Genomic DNA, 14,957 nt, shown 5'->3' on the forward strand with positions numbered 1-14,957 from the left:
GGTTATTATTCATGTTACAAGAGAGTTCTTTCCTTATTAAAAAAAAATGCCAGTCTTTTCCTTTAAATAATCAGTTTGTAATTCTCAAAATTCCTCTTTTGTCACAAATTTTTAGGAATGTGTCTATAGTGATAGGGAAGATACATTTGCAACACTTACCTAAGATGTAAGTAAATGACCCATTTGTTATTTTTTTAATCATGTACAATAAACAAAACAAAGCTTGATTTTTTCCAGAAAGAGTATTGTCTCAATAAATTTCAAGATCTCTAAGTAAGTGTTGGAGTACATTTCTTTTATCTGCTATACAGTATTTCCGCACCCTTACAGTTTGAAGTAAATGTCTCATTAGATAAGATTTGTTAGCAGAGTCATGTCTTCTGAGGTAAAAGAAAAGGCCATTTCTCCTTTATATTTGCCCAACAATATGGGCAGTGATTTTGTACACATGTAAGTTCTGGGTGAGTGTCCATATCTAAAATCCTTAAATCCTTGAAGCTTATGGAAGCAAGACAAAGCTACAAGGAGAGTTGAGAAGTTATCCTCAGCTGTGTTAGCATGCATAGTTAGTAGTGTCATCTAAGAGTGCCCAGCATTAGCAATGTCAAATGTCCAGTGGCAGTGATGCCAATGGATGCATCTCAACCAACTTGTTCCTTAGCTTTGTCCTCAGCTGTATCATCAGCTCTCTAGCATTCCTGGGCTTCTGCCTTTTATTAAACTTGTTCCTCCTGTCTTCATATCAATTCTATTGGCTACATGATATGCTTTCAATAGTTTTCTTTTCTGCTGATATTAGCTTGGATAATTACTGTCACCTGCAACAAAAATAAGAGTCTTGTGCTAAAATACTTCTGTTTTTACTTGTTTAAAATTTGAATTACTACACAATATTGTGTTTAAATATCTACGCCCTTAAGACATTTGAAAATTAAGTGTTGTTTTTCCCTTCCCTCTCTTTTCAAACTTAAAAAATATTATGAAATGACGTAATTTTATTCTGCTGAGGCCAGCTCAGCAGGATGGGGCTGAAGAACGGGTGCTGTGGAACTTAAGGAAAAAAGTTAACATAAAACAAGACACAGAGACATTTATCTTAAGTAGAGGTGGGAACCGGGGGACTCAAGGTCTCAGGGACCAAGAGCCCTGCCTCAAGAAACCACAGCACTTTTATTGTGCTCTTTAGATGAGATCAAGTGAGGAGTGGCTATTGGTGGATGCAATAGGGTTTGTTTACTATTATATAAATTCTTTTATTATTTTAAAAGCCACTTAAGCTGGTAAAAGGTTAAGCTCTTACTCTGACCTCTAGGCATATAACAGTTCTTAAGCTTAAGTCATTTACCAGCACTGTGACTGTTTTTCAAGCAGGACAAGGGGATAAAGTAAAGAAGGACAAGATGGAGTTTTCAAAGAAACATGTCTTGCTACATTATTCATGGTTACTTATGCAGTTACTTGTAGAATCAAGAAAAAAATAGTAAGTATTCTAACTCCATGACTAGTTTTTATGATTTCATGTAGACTGAAGTGTTGTAATTCACATTATTTAGGAAGTTCTGTATTAACAGTATGCATACAGAGGTTTACTAAGCTAATAGGTACACATAATATTAACAATTTCAGCAGTCTAGATTTACCATAAAATAGTATTTAGCTACATAACTCAAGTAAATGAAGAACAAATATGTCTTATGTGAATTTAGAAATCAAAAACATATATATGTGTGTATATATATATATATATATAGTGTGTGTGTGTGTGTGTGCACACGTGTGTGTGTGTGTGTGTGTGTACACAGTGTACCCTTGAACAGAAGAGGTTTGGATTGTGTGGGTCTATTTTTACATGAATTTTTTTCAAGAAATAGGTACTACAGTACTGCACAATTTGCAGATGGTTGACTGGTTGACTCCATGAATTTGGAGTCACAGTTACAGAGGGCTAACTAAAATTATACTCAGGTTTTTCACTGCATAGAGGGACAGCATCCCCAGCCCTCCACATTGTTCAAGGGTCAGTGTTACAGTAAAATCTTACTCAGCCATGAAAAGAAAAAAATCTTGCCATTTGCCACAACATGGATGGACCTGGAGTGTATTATGCTTAGTGAAATAAGTCAGATAGAGAAAGACAAATACTGCATGTTTTCTCTTCTATGTGGAATCTTAAAAATGAAACAAAGTAACAAAATAGCAACAGATTCAGAAATACATAACAAACCAGTAGTTGCCAGAAGGAATGGGTTTGGGTGGTACAGGTGAAATAGTTGAAATGGCTTAAGAGGCACAAACTTCTAGTTATAAGTCACATGGAGGTATTTTACATACAGAGAATAAAATCAATAATATTATAATAACTTTGTATGGTGTATCATCTCGAAAAATATTGGATCACTATGCTGTATCCCTGAAACTAATAAATGTTGTAAGTCCATATATGTCAATAAAAATAATAGTAAAAAAATCACTTTTAAATTCAATTATACTATGTAATAGATACAATATTGCATGTAAAATTTTAATGCTTAACTACATAAATTTGAGAGCTAACATATATGAAATTGCAAACATTCATGAATGAAATGCTCATATGATATGAGCTATGTTACAGTAATTTATCTATGAAAGAAAGCTATATTTTCCTCATTAATTTCCTAAAGTCTTATAGTTTTCATAGCCTCAACAACAAAAATTAATATTTAGTTATACAGTTTACCTATGGCATATGGAAGTTCCCAGGCTAGGGGCTGCATCAGAACTGCAGCTGCTGACCTACACCACAGCCACAGCAAGGCGGATCCAAGACACATCTGTGACCTACACTGCAGGATGGGGCAACGTGGGATCCTTAACTTACTGAATGAGGCCAGGGATCAAACACGAATCCACGTGGATACTGGTTGGGTTCTTAATCCACTGAGCCACAATGGGAACTCCCTCCAGGTTAACATTTTAAAATCTATAATGAGCTATATATATTTTTTAGTGTCAATTGTTTTATTATTGGTTCATAATAAATGGACTAATGCTCGCCTGTTTATAAATGTTTTAAGATATTAAAAATAACTGTTTTTACTCATTTGTTCTTACAGTGTTTAGCACAGAGAATTAGTTAAATAATGAACAATGTTTAAAGTTACTTTCCTAACTTTCATAATACGCATAACTTTCATAACCCACTGAACCATGGTGGTAACTCCCTTTTTTTTTTTTTGTATTTGCAATATTTTAACAATCAACAACATATCTCTATTTCTTTACCAATTCTAAGATTTTTAAAAATTTTCCTTCTAAACAATAATCCTAGATATTTACTGTTATTCATACTCTTTCCAAAGGCAGTAAAGATATTATTTAAGAGCTAGGAATGAGGAATTAGATTGATTCCTATTCCTATAGATTCAAATCCAGGCTTTGTTGATTAACAGTATGTAACTTTGAGCAAGTGTTAATTTTATGCAGCTTATATTCTTTCCTTACCTGTAAGGATGATAGTAATAATGTAACTCATGGCTTTAAGAATTTAGCCATTTAATACTGTTAAAGCGCTTTAATTAGTGTCTAGAACATGGTAATTTCCAAATATTATTACTCTCATTCATGGTGTTAGTATTAGTCTGATGCTATTTATTATTTGGTAGAGTTAAATCTTAAAAATCTCTCTGCTCCCCACATGAATGAATGTATTTAATTCAACCTAGAATATTATATTTATCAAAGCTCTCCATATTTCCACAAGTGAATTTGGTAGAGAAAAAATAGTAAGAAAAATGATGCTTAAACCATTTTTTAATAGAAAAAAACTATCAAACATAAGCCAATTTCTTATTAAATTTTGGTAGCTCATATACTAATTTCAAATGTATCCTCTTGCTTTTTTTAATAATTCAGTTAAATCAGTTATTCCTTTCACATTTTTATCTGTTAATTCATAAGTCATAAACACATATTTATAGTTAAAGAAACTAGAAGCTTTTTGCGCTTTTTTTTTTTTTTCTTTACAATTGCTTTTTTAGGGCCGCATCCATGGCATATGGAGGTTCCCAGGGTAGGGGTCTAATTGTTGTTGCTGCCGGCCTACGCCAGAGCCACAGCAACATCAGATCAGAGCCACGTCTGCAACCTACACCACAGCTCAGGGCAACGCAGATCCTTAACCTACTGAGCGAGGCCAGGGATTGAACCTGCAACCTCATGGTTCCTAGTTAGATTCGTTTCCACTGCACCACGACGGGAACTCCAAACCTAGAAGTTTTTTAAGGCTGCACCTGCAATATGTGGAAGTTCCCAGACTTGGTTGAATTTGAGCTGTAGCCACTGGCCTAAACCACAGCCACAGCGAAGTGGGCAATCCAAGCTGTGTCTGCAACCTACATCACAGTTCACAGCAATACTGGATCCTTAACCCACTGAGCATGAGTGAGGTGAGGGATGGAACCCGCACCCTCATGGATATTAGTTGGGCTCATTACCCTGCTGAGCCAAAACAAGAACTTCCTGAAGAGTATTTTTAATGAAAATTTCCTTAAAAAATGTTCATCCCAAAACAGTTATTTAGTTATTCAATAAGTAAGATTGTTCACAATGCCCCTTGCTAGTAATGACATGCTAAGGTAATACTGATGAATTTATAATTGTAGGGCATGAACAACTCATTTATTCTATCTGTTTGAGAATGGGTAACTTGTAGTAACATAGGAGATGAAAATTTATACTTATCATTGAGGAATTAGAAATGTAATCCATATAAGTCAATTTGAGTCCATGCCAAAATTACATAATGCGTAATAAAATAAAACATTGGGGGGAGAAAGAGAACCAATAGAAACTTAAAATTATAAAGAAATAAGATTAAAATTATGTAATATTGGTGGTCAACACACATATGACAAGAGACTTTATATTTGCTGGAATTCTTCTTAGGCATCAGCTGCCACAGTAGCTAAAGCAAAGAGGGATGTAGAATGAGTGCTAAGAAATATAAAACAAGAACCTCTAAAGAAGGAAATGTATTCTTGAAGCATCAAAATAAAAACACTGTTCACAAAATTTCATTCTCTTCACACATGGAATAAATACAATAAATATTTTAATGGGAGTATTTCTCATATATAAACCAATGATTGAATGCTGAAGCATAATTCAATGAAAGAACATGTATAAGATCAGCAAATAACATCAAAAGGGAAAGTTTTTCCAGATCATGTTTAACTAAAGGCACAAAGACTAAAATTTAGATCATCTATCATATGAGATTTTTAAGTGGATTTTTTTTTTACTTACAACTTGATTTGAATATTTGCACTTGTTACAATACATAAATAACAAATGTAATACATGACATATACATACATGTGAGAGTGAATATTAAATGATATTAGCTTCAAAGACAAAAACAAAGCACAATGACAAACTCCATCTGTGTGTGTGTATGTGTGTGTGTGTGTGTGTGTGCGCGTGTGCACGCGTGCGTGTGTGTGCATGCAATTACAGATAGAGTGATCTGGGAAAGAATTACCAAAAAGGTGATGTGTGAAAGAGACCTAACAGGAGGTAAGTGAGCAAAGAACAATTTCAAAGTGCTTATTGAGGTGAGAACAAATACTGTTGTATCCAAAGAAAAGTAGGGAGTCTGGAAAAAAATGAGTGAAGGCTGAGTCTCAGGAACCAAGATCGGAGAAGTAATGGAAAAGCCATATTCTATATGGCTTTGAAGGTCATTTTTACAAATTTGGCTGCTGCTTTGAATGAGACAGGCTTTCATCAGAGGATCTTATGCAGTGATATAATTAGACTTTGATTTTTAACCAAATTATTCTGGATGCCGATGTGAGAATGGGCCAAATTGCTGAGCAAGGACAGACACTGAAACATGTAAGAATATAGAGGAAAAAAATCTAGGTGACTGATTCACATCTTTAAAGGTGGCAGCATGTAAAAGGTCAGAGATAGGGCTATCTCACCTGTAAACCTATTATTAAAGAAATCATTTTTTTAAATTAAGATTGACGCTGTGAAAGTCTGAGGTATACAACATGCTGATTGACACATTTATATACTGTAATATAATTGGACCCTTAGCACTAGCTAATGTTAATTTCTCTTTAAGATTAATTTAAATGTAAATAAAATGTTTTTTTTTTTTAATTTCAAATAGAGTAAATGACAAATCATATGCTCCTGGCTTTAGTAATCAGGATCATCTCTGCATATTTAACTTTTCTTTAGCCTTCTCAATATAAGGCTACACCTTTTTTCTGTCCTCTCTGTTATACAGCTGCCACATTAAAACCTCAAATTAACTTTCTTTGCAAAAATACTACTTCTTAGAGAGTTATAAGGTCCACTTCTTTCTTTCTTCATTGCCCTCCTTCCACTCACTAATTCTTTATTCAGTGAAAAAAATTTGATATCTGGGGTTTCAGTTCTGCCTAAATTCTAGCAATAAACGTAAGTGATATTAATATCTATGATGTTACCACATTCAACAATCTAAGTAAAAAATAATTACAGTGTTTTAAAATTGTTACTTAATCAGAATGTAAAAATGAAAAAAAATACAATACAAAATTTTATGTAGCATATGCCAATTATTTCATTGCTCTGCCTATGTTTTCCTTATCTGGTATTGCTAAGGAGTTTATCAATCATCAGATGATATTTAAGTCTACAGCAACTCATGCTGGATCACTCAACATAAAATTGCCTATGTGAATTTGACTGTAAAACAACAATCAAAACATACAAATTCTGGAGTTTCTGTCGTGTCTCAGCAGAAACAAATCTGACTAGCATCCATAAGGACACAGGTCTGATCCCTGGCCTTGCTCAGTGGGTTAAGGATCCAGCATTGTCATGAGCTGTGGTATAGGTCACAGATGAAGCGCTCGGATCCCATGTTGCTGTGGCTGTGGTGTAAGCCAGAGGCTACAGCTGTGATTCGACCCCTAGCCTGGGAACTTCCATAAGCTGCAGAGGCAGCCATTAAAAAAAAAAAAAAGAAAGAAAGAAAAAGAAGACTTTTAATTATTCCAGTTGCTTACCAGGGAAAATCTATCTCTGTATGTCAAACCAGTACCCTCCATAATTTTTTATCTTTTTAAAATCACATTTGAATCACTTCCTCAGTGATATATTTCCTAATCTATATGTTACTGTGTGTGTATATGTATATGAATAAGTGTATTAAATATAAATGTATTCATATATGTGTGTAATATATGTATATAGAATATAATATTAAATTTGATATTGTGAATTAAAATGTAAAATGTTACTTTGAAAAAATTTTAGATATATCTCTCCAAATAAGGCAGCATTTAAAGTATGTGTTTTTATAGAATTTGGCTTTCACTTAAAGAAACTTTCAGAGAAAGGGATTGCCATCATCTTAAATTCCTATGTGCACTAGTGAGTGAAGAAAGAAGTTCTCACTCTCCACTACAACACTCACTAGTAAAAGGACTGTAACTTCATGTGATTTTATGGGTCTGCCCCCAACTTATGTGATAATATTTCAGGACATTTGCCACTTAATTTTACCATAAGACCGGACTGATTCCAGAGAAGCCTTCTGTAGATATGTAAAGTAACCTTCTGTCTCTCATAAATCATAATTTATGTTCCTTATGTGTGAACAGAAGGTGTAGGTAAACAAACCAATTTGGGGAAGTTAGCTATTTTTCTCTAAATGTTCAATCTCCTCAGAAGCCCTTTAATGTAGCTTTTAATGATCTCTCCTTTAGCCTTGAATATTTTTTTTTCTTAGATAAAGTAATCTCATTGGTAGTGGTATATAAATTATGCAACACTGCCTAAACTTCTTACCACAGTCTCTGTTTTCGTTTTTGTTTGTTTGTTTACTTGTTTTGTGTTTCTTTATATCTGGGGAAATACAAATATAGTATTATATATGTATATATATGTAGTCATTACATTATATATAGTAGATGATTTCAAACTTTCTCTTGCTATTTGTTTCAGTTTTCTATATTTGCACTCTCCACATGGTAAGTTAAACAGTTATCAGTCACAGGATTTTGAAGTTTTGAAATTGGAGCAGGGCTTGGTGTGGATAACCTGCTTCTGCTTTATATATCATAAGCTGAGCAGCTCAGATAGGACTGGAATATTCTTTAACCCTCATTTCCAAGATGACTTACACTCTGCTGACTATTTGGTGTTAAGGTTGTTGACTGGGGCCTTGCGTCTCCTTCATGTAGATTTCTCCACATGGGTGCTTGTGCTTTGTCGCAATATGACAGCCAGCTCCAATAAGGAGAGTTCTAAGAGTGAGTATTCCAAGAAGCAAAAAAAAGAAGTTTCCAATCATTTTAAAAACTCAGTATGGAAGTGTCACTTCTGATGTGTTTTACTGGTAGTCACAGGATCAGTCTGAAGATTCAATGGATGAAAAATAAGCCCCAGCGTTCCTATGTAGCCTAGTAATTAAAGGATCCAACATTGTCACTGCTGTGGCACGGGTTGGATCCCTGGCTTGGGAACTTCTGCATGTTATGGGTGCAGCCGAGAGAAAAAAGAAAGAAAGAAAAACAAATTCCATCTATCTCTGAGAGAGAGACTGATAATTTAAGGCCATCTTTATTTCATCTCACCACCCAATAACCAAATCCGAGGTCCACTTCCTAACCCTGCTACAAATTCTTGCTTTCTAATTGTTACCCGAGTCTTCAGTTTTGGCCTCTTGAACTTTCCTATTCCTAGATACCAGGGCACTTATTTTTGCTAAAATTATTTCTTTTGGTTTTTCCCCAACCATCACCTTCTTTCTATCAAAATAGGAAATATTCCTCCTTCTCACCTGCCTCATATGTGCAATTTTCTTTTCTCGATCACCTCTTTGTATAATTCGTCACATTGATAATCCCTCCATTTTCTAGCACTAACCAACTCTGCACCTTTTGTTAGCTTGCTTGTTTCTACTATGTGATAAAATTTAAAAGAACAACTTTCAATAACTTGCTCCCTATCAAACAGCCATTATTTCACTTTTATTCAACTTTTGATGATGATGATGGTGATGATAATAATAATAATGATAATAATAATACCTTACAGCAAATGAATGTTAACTGTACGTGAAGAACTGCGTTAAAAGCTATGTTTGCCTTTTTTCCCTTTTTCTTCTTTTTTCAGCTGCGCCCTCAGCATGAAGAAATTCTTGGGCCAGGGATTGAACCCATGCCACAGCAGTGACAATGCCAGGTTCTGCACATGCTGAGCCACAAGGGAACTCCCTAATAGCTGTATTTGAACTGTGTTCTCATTTACTCTTGAGAATAGCCCTATACACCTATACCATTATTTTTTCTCTTTAAATGGGTGGTAATCAGTTAGTCTAAGTGATTTGTTTTAGAACTCACAAGAAGTGGCAAATATTAGAACTCTGTTTTATATGAAACCATATACGATGCTCCTGTAAGAAATTATATACTCAACTCCTCTCCCTCTCAAATGGCATTGATATATTAACATTTCTAAGTAGTTTGACCAATAAGAGAAACCCTAGTTCTTCACAACCTGTTGAATGTTTTGATCTTCAAAATTACATTCTTAACTATCCATATTCCAAAAAACATGTATTATTAAATATTAAATACTTATATCTAATAATGTAATTTTATCACTGAGGTTTTGATTATACTAAATTAAATTAACTTATCTAAGCTATGTAAATGGCAATTACAAATGAAAAATAATGAATTCTTTTGAATTCTTCAAGCAATGCTCACATCGATATATATTTAACTATCATGCTGAACAAACCCGTCACCCAGTAGAATCAGAACACGAGGTTATTTCCTCTTCACCCCACTTCACCTCTTCCTTCACCTTGACTATTAAGTTTGGTCTATTTTTATACCAGTACCACATTTCCATATATTTCTAGAATTATCTTATTAATAGTCACAAAAATATTCTAGGATTTTATTAGAATAATAATAACTTTATAGATCAATCTGACAAAAGCTTATATCTTTATGATAGTGAGCCTCAGAGTTAATAAATATATCTTTATTTATTTAGATCTTTAATTTTCCTTAATAATAGTTTATAGATTTCTCCATAGAGATTTTACACTTCCATTAGACTTGTTGGTGCTTATTTGATGTTTTCACTGCTATTAAAAGTGTTGTATTAAATTTCCTTTCTTATGATCTTTTGCTTGTCTATCAAATTTGCATTTTTGTTTATTGATATCATTTATTGAATCTAATATTACTCAAGATTTCTTGAGTTACTAGATACATCATGCTGATAATTATTCAATTCTGCCCATAATATTAATTCTAATGATTTTTTCAATATTCATTTTTAAAATTCATCTTTTCTTACTTCATTCTCTATGACTTAAAGGAGAATGATAAATAGAAGAAGCAAGACAGACATCCCTGCCATAGCTTGATCTCAGTGGTAAAGCTTTCAATACTTAACTATTAAATATAAAGATTGCTGTCATTTATTATAGATTTCCTTCATCAGATTAACTTTTTATTTTACTAAACAATTTCATGAAAATAGATGTAGAATTTTAACATATGTTTTACTACATCTATTGAGGTAATTATAAGCTTTCCTTATTCATTTTATGAACATGATGAGTCATATTGATTTTTCATAGAGTAAACCAACTTTACATACTTTTGAAGAAACTCACTATTATCATCCTTTGTGTATATTGTTGGAGTTGATTTGCTACTATTTTGTTAAGTATTTTGCATCCATGTTCAGGAAAAGAAATAGCCTGTGGTTTTGTTCTCATTTAGTGTTATTATCAAAGATATATTTCCTAATAAAACAAGTAGAGAAGCATTCTTATTTTTTTTGCTCTATAAAAATGTTGTGTAATGTGTGCTTTTCTTCAATTATTTGTTAATGAAATTATGAGTGATGCCATGTGAGTCTGGAATTTTCTTTGTAAAAAAATTAATCACAGATTTAAAGTTTCATCAGTCATATTACTACTAAGATACTTTCATTCTATTATTCTTAAATTTCACTGTTATATTTTATCAGTTTGTCCACTTAACCTAATTATCAAATATAATGGCAAAATATGTTCTTACAATTTTGTGTTTTAATGTGTTTGAGATCTATGTCAGTGCCCCTTTTATTCTTGATATTGGTACTTCGTGCCTTATGACCTTTTCATTTTTAAGCTTTCAAATTGATTTTCAATTGTGTTAGTTTTTCTTTAGAGTCAAATTTCACTTTATTGATTTTGCCCACAGTATGTTTGTTCTCTATCTCACTGATTGCTATTCTTATTTTATTATGGCTTTTCTTTCTTTGATTTAAATTTTCTGTTCTTCCTGGGTTGGGAACTTAGGTATTGATTTTCAACCATTTTCTCTTTTAATATTTACTTTTAGGGCTAGTAAAAGCCCTAGGTTAGTATGTCATATTTTCAAACAATTAAGTTATAACTAGTATAACATACATTTTACAACATAGATTTTTTTCTACAATCTATGGTTTATTTAGAGTTATATTGCTTCATTTCTAAGTGAATTTAAATTTGTGTTTTTTAGTGTTTTTTATTAATTCCTCTGTGACCCAGAAATATACTTTAAATTATTTTAATCCCTTTAAATCTATAAATCTACAAATCTATAAATTGGCAGTTTTAATAACTATGTTATATTCTTTCATGGTTAGGTGAAGTTTTCTATTTAGTTAATTTTTCTAATTGTTGTTTGATCCATATATCTTAACTGACTTTTTTTTTAAGATACTAGAAGATGTACGTTACTATTTCCCATTACGATGGTAGATTTTTCAGTTATTCCTTTTCAATTATTTTCTGTCTGGTACTTAGTACATACAAATTTATAATTGTTATATCATCCAGGTGGGTTGAATATCTTATCATTTTTAAAATACACTACTTCCTCTACTACTCTGTTACCCTAGAGTTTACCTCATATGCTATTAATATAACTACACAGCTCTTTGAGAACAATCCTTGCAATACTTAAAGCATCCTTGCCTTTTGGCAAAAACATCACTGTGAATTTTTCCTGCTCTAAGATATAGAATGAGTTACCTTCTTGAAATCTGTTTTCCCTCATAAGGGAATATTCTTAGACATACACATCTGGTCTTAGAGTATGTGAAGATGTTGCCACTGCTATTGAGCTGGGGAAAAAGAAAAGATTCTTTGGGATCTTTGGAAATATCACAGAAATAAATGATAGGTTTTATTATTTAAAATTTTTACTGTTCCAATATAAGATCCCACCTAACAGTAAGACTTAACAATAGGAATGTTAACCCACTTGGATTGTTTGCTATTGGTTTCTCAAAATATATTAATCAATCAACTCTAATGGCTCTTTTTAAAATGTTTAATTCAAATGCTTAACATGACCCTGTTAATCAGCAGTCCCAAAACAAAAGAAAACAAAACTATTATTTGATTCAATGACATTCCATTACACCTATTTAAACAATTTTCTCCTTACATCTCTTATCTTTCCATTCTTTGAGTCACTTATACTGGGTTTCTTTGTTTATCTCTTTCTTTATGATTTGAACTTGTGTCCCTATTTTTCTCAGTCTCTGTCTTTTCTCTTCTAATTGATTTCTTTAGCTTGAACTCTCTTCTCTACAGAATGATTTCCAACTCATACTCCAACTCATACATCTCTTATCTTGGCTTCACATGAGCTACTCCCATACTTTCAATTGATATTCAGACATGTTCTAGGAGACCTCTAGCCAGTTTCCCTTTTATAGACCTAAAGACCTTTGTTTAAAATTAATTACATATATATATATATTTTTTTTTTCTATCTGGGGGATGAGCATATACATTTTACCTATTATTTGTTATTTCTTTATAATATTCTTGAAGAATTAGACACATCTTTCTCAGAAATGCAAATTCACATTGCTGAAATATGTGGAATATGTGAAATCCTTAACCCACATTTATGCCATCCTTGAAATATATTCCAGGCCCAGAATTACTAAGCTATATGAAAAAAAGCACTATGAATACAGGAGCCAAAAATATAATCTCTTAGTATAATGGAATGTCCACCATATCCATATTGTTTAACCTATTTGAAATAAAATTAGACTAATTTTAGAGAAAGAAATAACCCCTAACTTTGGAAAGTATTAAGATCAATGTAGAAACTAAGGATATTAAGCAGATAGAAAACAAGTTCTTCACTTTGTGTCTCCAAATTTGCTCTTCCTCTTGTTTTCCTAATCACGGTCCATCATTCCTCTGTTACTACTGTTACACATTTAAACATTCTCATATACAATGTATTACATTTATATCAGTATTTTGTTTTTAGTAACTCTCATATTTTACTTTTTATTTCTCTTCCTACTTTATCACCATTGTTTTGTCCCTTTGTTCTTCAAGACCAGGGAAATGACATAAGCTTCTCAGTAAGCATTATGGATTCTGGATTCTGGACTATCACTCACTTAAATGTATCCTACATTATTGTTCTATTGCATTATTCTTCCTAAAACAAACCTTGGATCACATTATTCTCCTTCTTAAAATCTTTACTTACTCTTGGCCTACCTCTCCTCAACAAAGTAAGACCAAGGTGGATTTGATCTCAAGATTCATCACTGGTTCTGGCTTTTGCAATTTGCTTAACACTTCTTAAGCTTTGGCTTTTTTGATTTTTTTAAATTTTTTAAATTTTTTATTTTTATTTATTTATTTTGTCTTTTTGCCTTTTCTAGGGCTGCTCCTGCAGCATATGGAGGTTCCCAGGCTAGGGGTCTGATCGGAGCTGTAGCCACTGGCCTACACGAGAGCCACAACAACACGAGATCCAAGCCCCGTCTGCGACCTACACCACAGCTCACGGCAACACCGCATCCTTAACCCACTGAGCAAGGCCAGGGATGGAACTTGCAACCTTATGGTTCCTAGTTGGATTTGTTAACCACTACACCACGATGGGAACTCCTATTTTTTTTAATTTTTAATATTGAAATAAAATAGTACTTGCTTGAGTAAATATCATTGTGCATAAAAAGCTTATACCAAGTTACTTGGCCTTTAGTAAACTCAATATAACACTTAATATTGCTATTATTGACAATATAGCACAAACTCACAGGCAACTGTTTACACAGCAGTGTAAGTACCACAGCAGAAGTGAAAGTAAACTCATAAATTTGTCAGAAGGGGGCTTTTATTTTACATTAAATTCATGGAGGTGTCAAGAAATGGGTCTTTATATTACGGTAAAAATCTGTCCAATGTGGGAAAGAGAATGAAGGATATTTCCAAGAGAAGGTACAACAGATAGGAAAAGATGAGCTTGTATACTGCAAAGTTTGGTAACAAGAAAAAAAAACAAAACAAAAACCAAAGTAAACAAACAGTACATGTTAGAACAATATAAGGTTTTTAAGGAGATTAGTAGGTGTTAATTTTTTTTTAAGTTTGAGTACAGAAGTTTTTTCATTTGTTTTGTTTTGTTTTAATGGCCATATTCATGACTTATGGAGGCTAGGGGCTGACTCCAAACTGCTGCTGCAAACTACACCACAGCTGTGACAACATTGGATCCTTTAACCCACTACCCTGACTGTGGATCAAACCCACACTTCCACAGCAACCTGAGCCTCTGCAGTCAGATTCTTAATCCACTGCACCACAGTTAGAACTCTGAGCACAAGTTTTAATGGACTTTATTTCTTTCTTTGTTATTTCCTTTTCCTTTTTTGTCTTTTTATGGCCACAGGTATGGCATATATAAGTTCCCAGGTTAGGGGTCAAATTGGAGCTACAGCCGACGGTATACACTACAGCCACAGCAATGTGGGATCCTACCTGCATCTTTGACTTACACCACAGCTCACAACAACACCAGATCCTTAACCCACCGAGCAAGAACAGGGATCAAACCCACATCCTCATCAAAACTAGTCAGGTTTATGTTCACTGA

Source organism: Sus scrofa, chromosome 8 (assembly GCF_054392235.1).
Source record: "Sus scrofa isolate SSC_HxYL_T2T_F1_AM1 chromosome 8, Sscrofa_HxYL_maternal_Yorkshire_Landrace_v2.0, whole genome shotgun sequence".
Lineage (NCBI taxonomy): Eukaryota > Metazoa > Chordata > Mammalia > Artiodactyla > Suidae > Sus > Sus scrofa.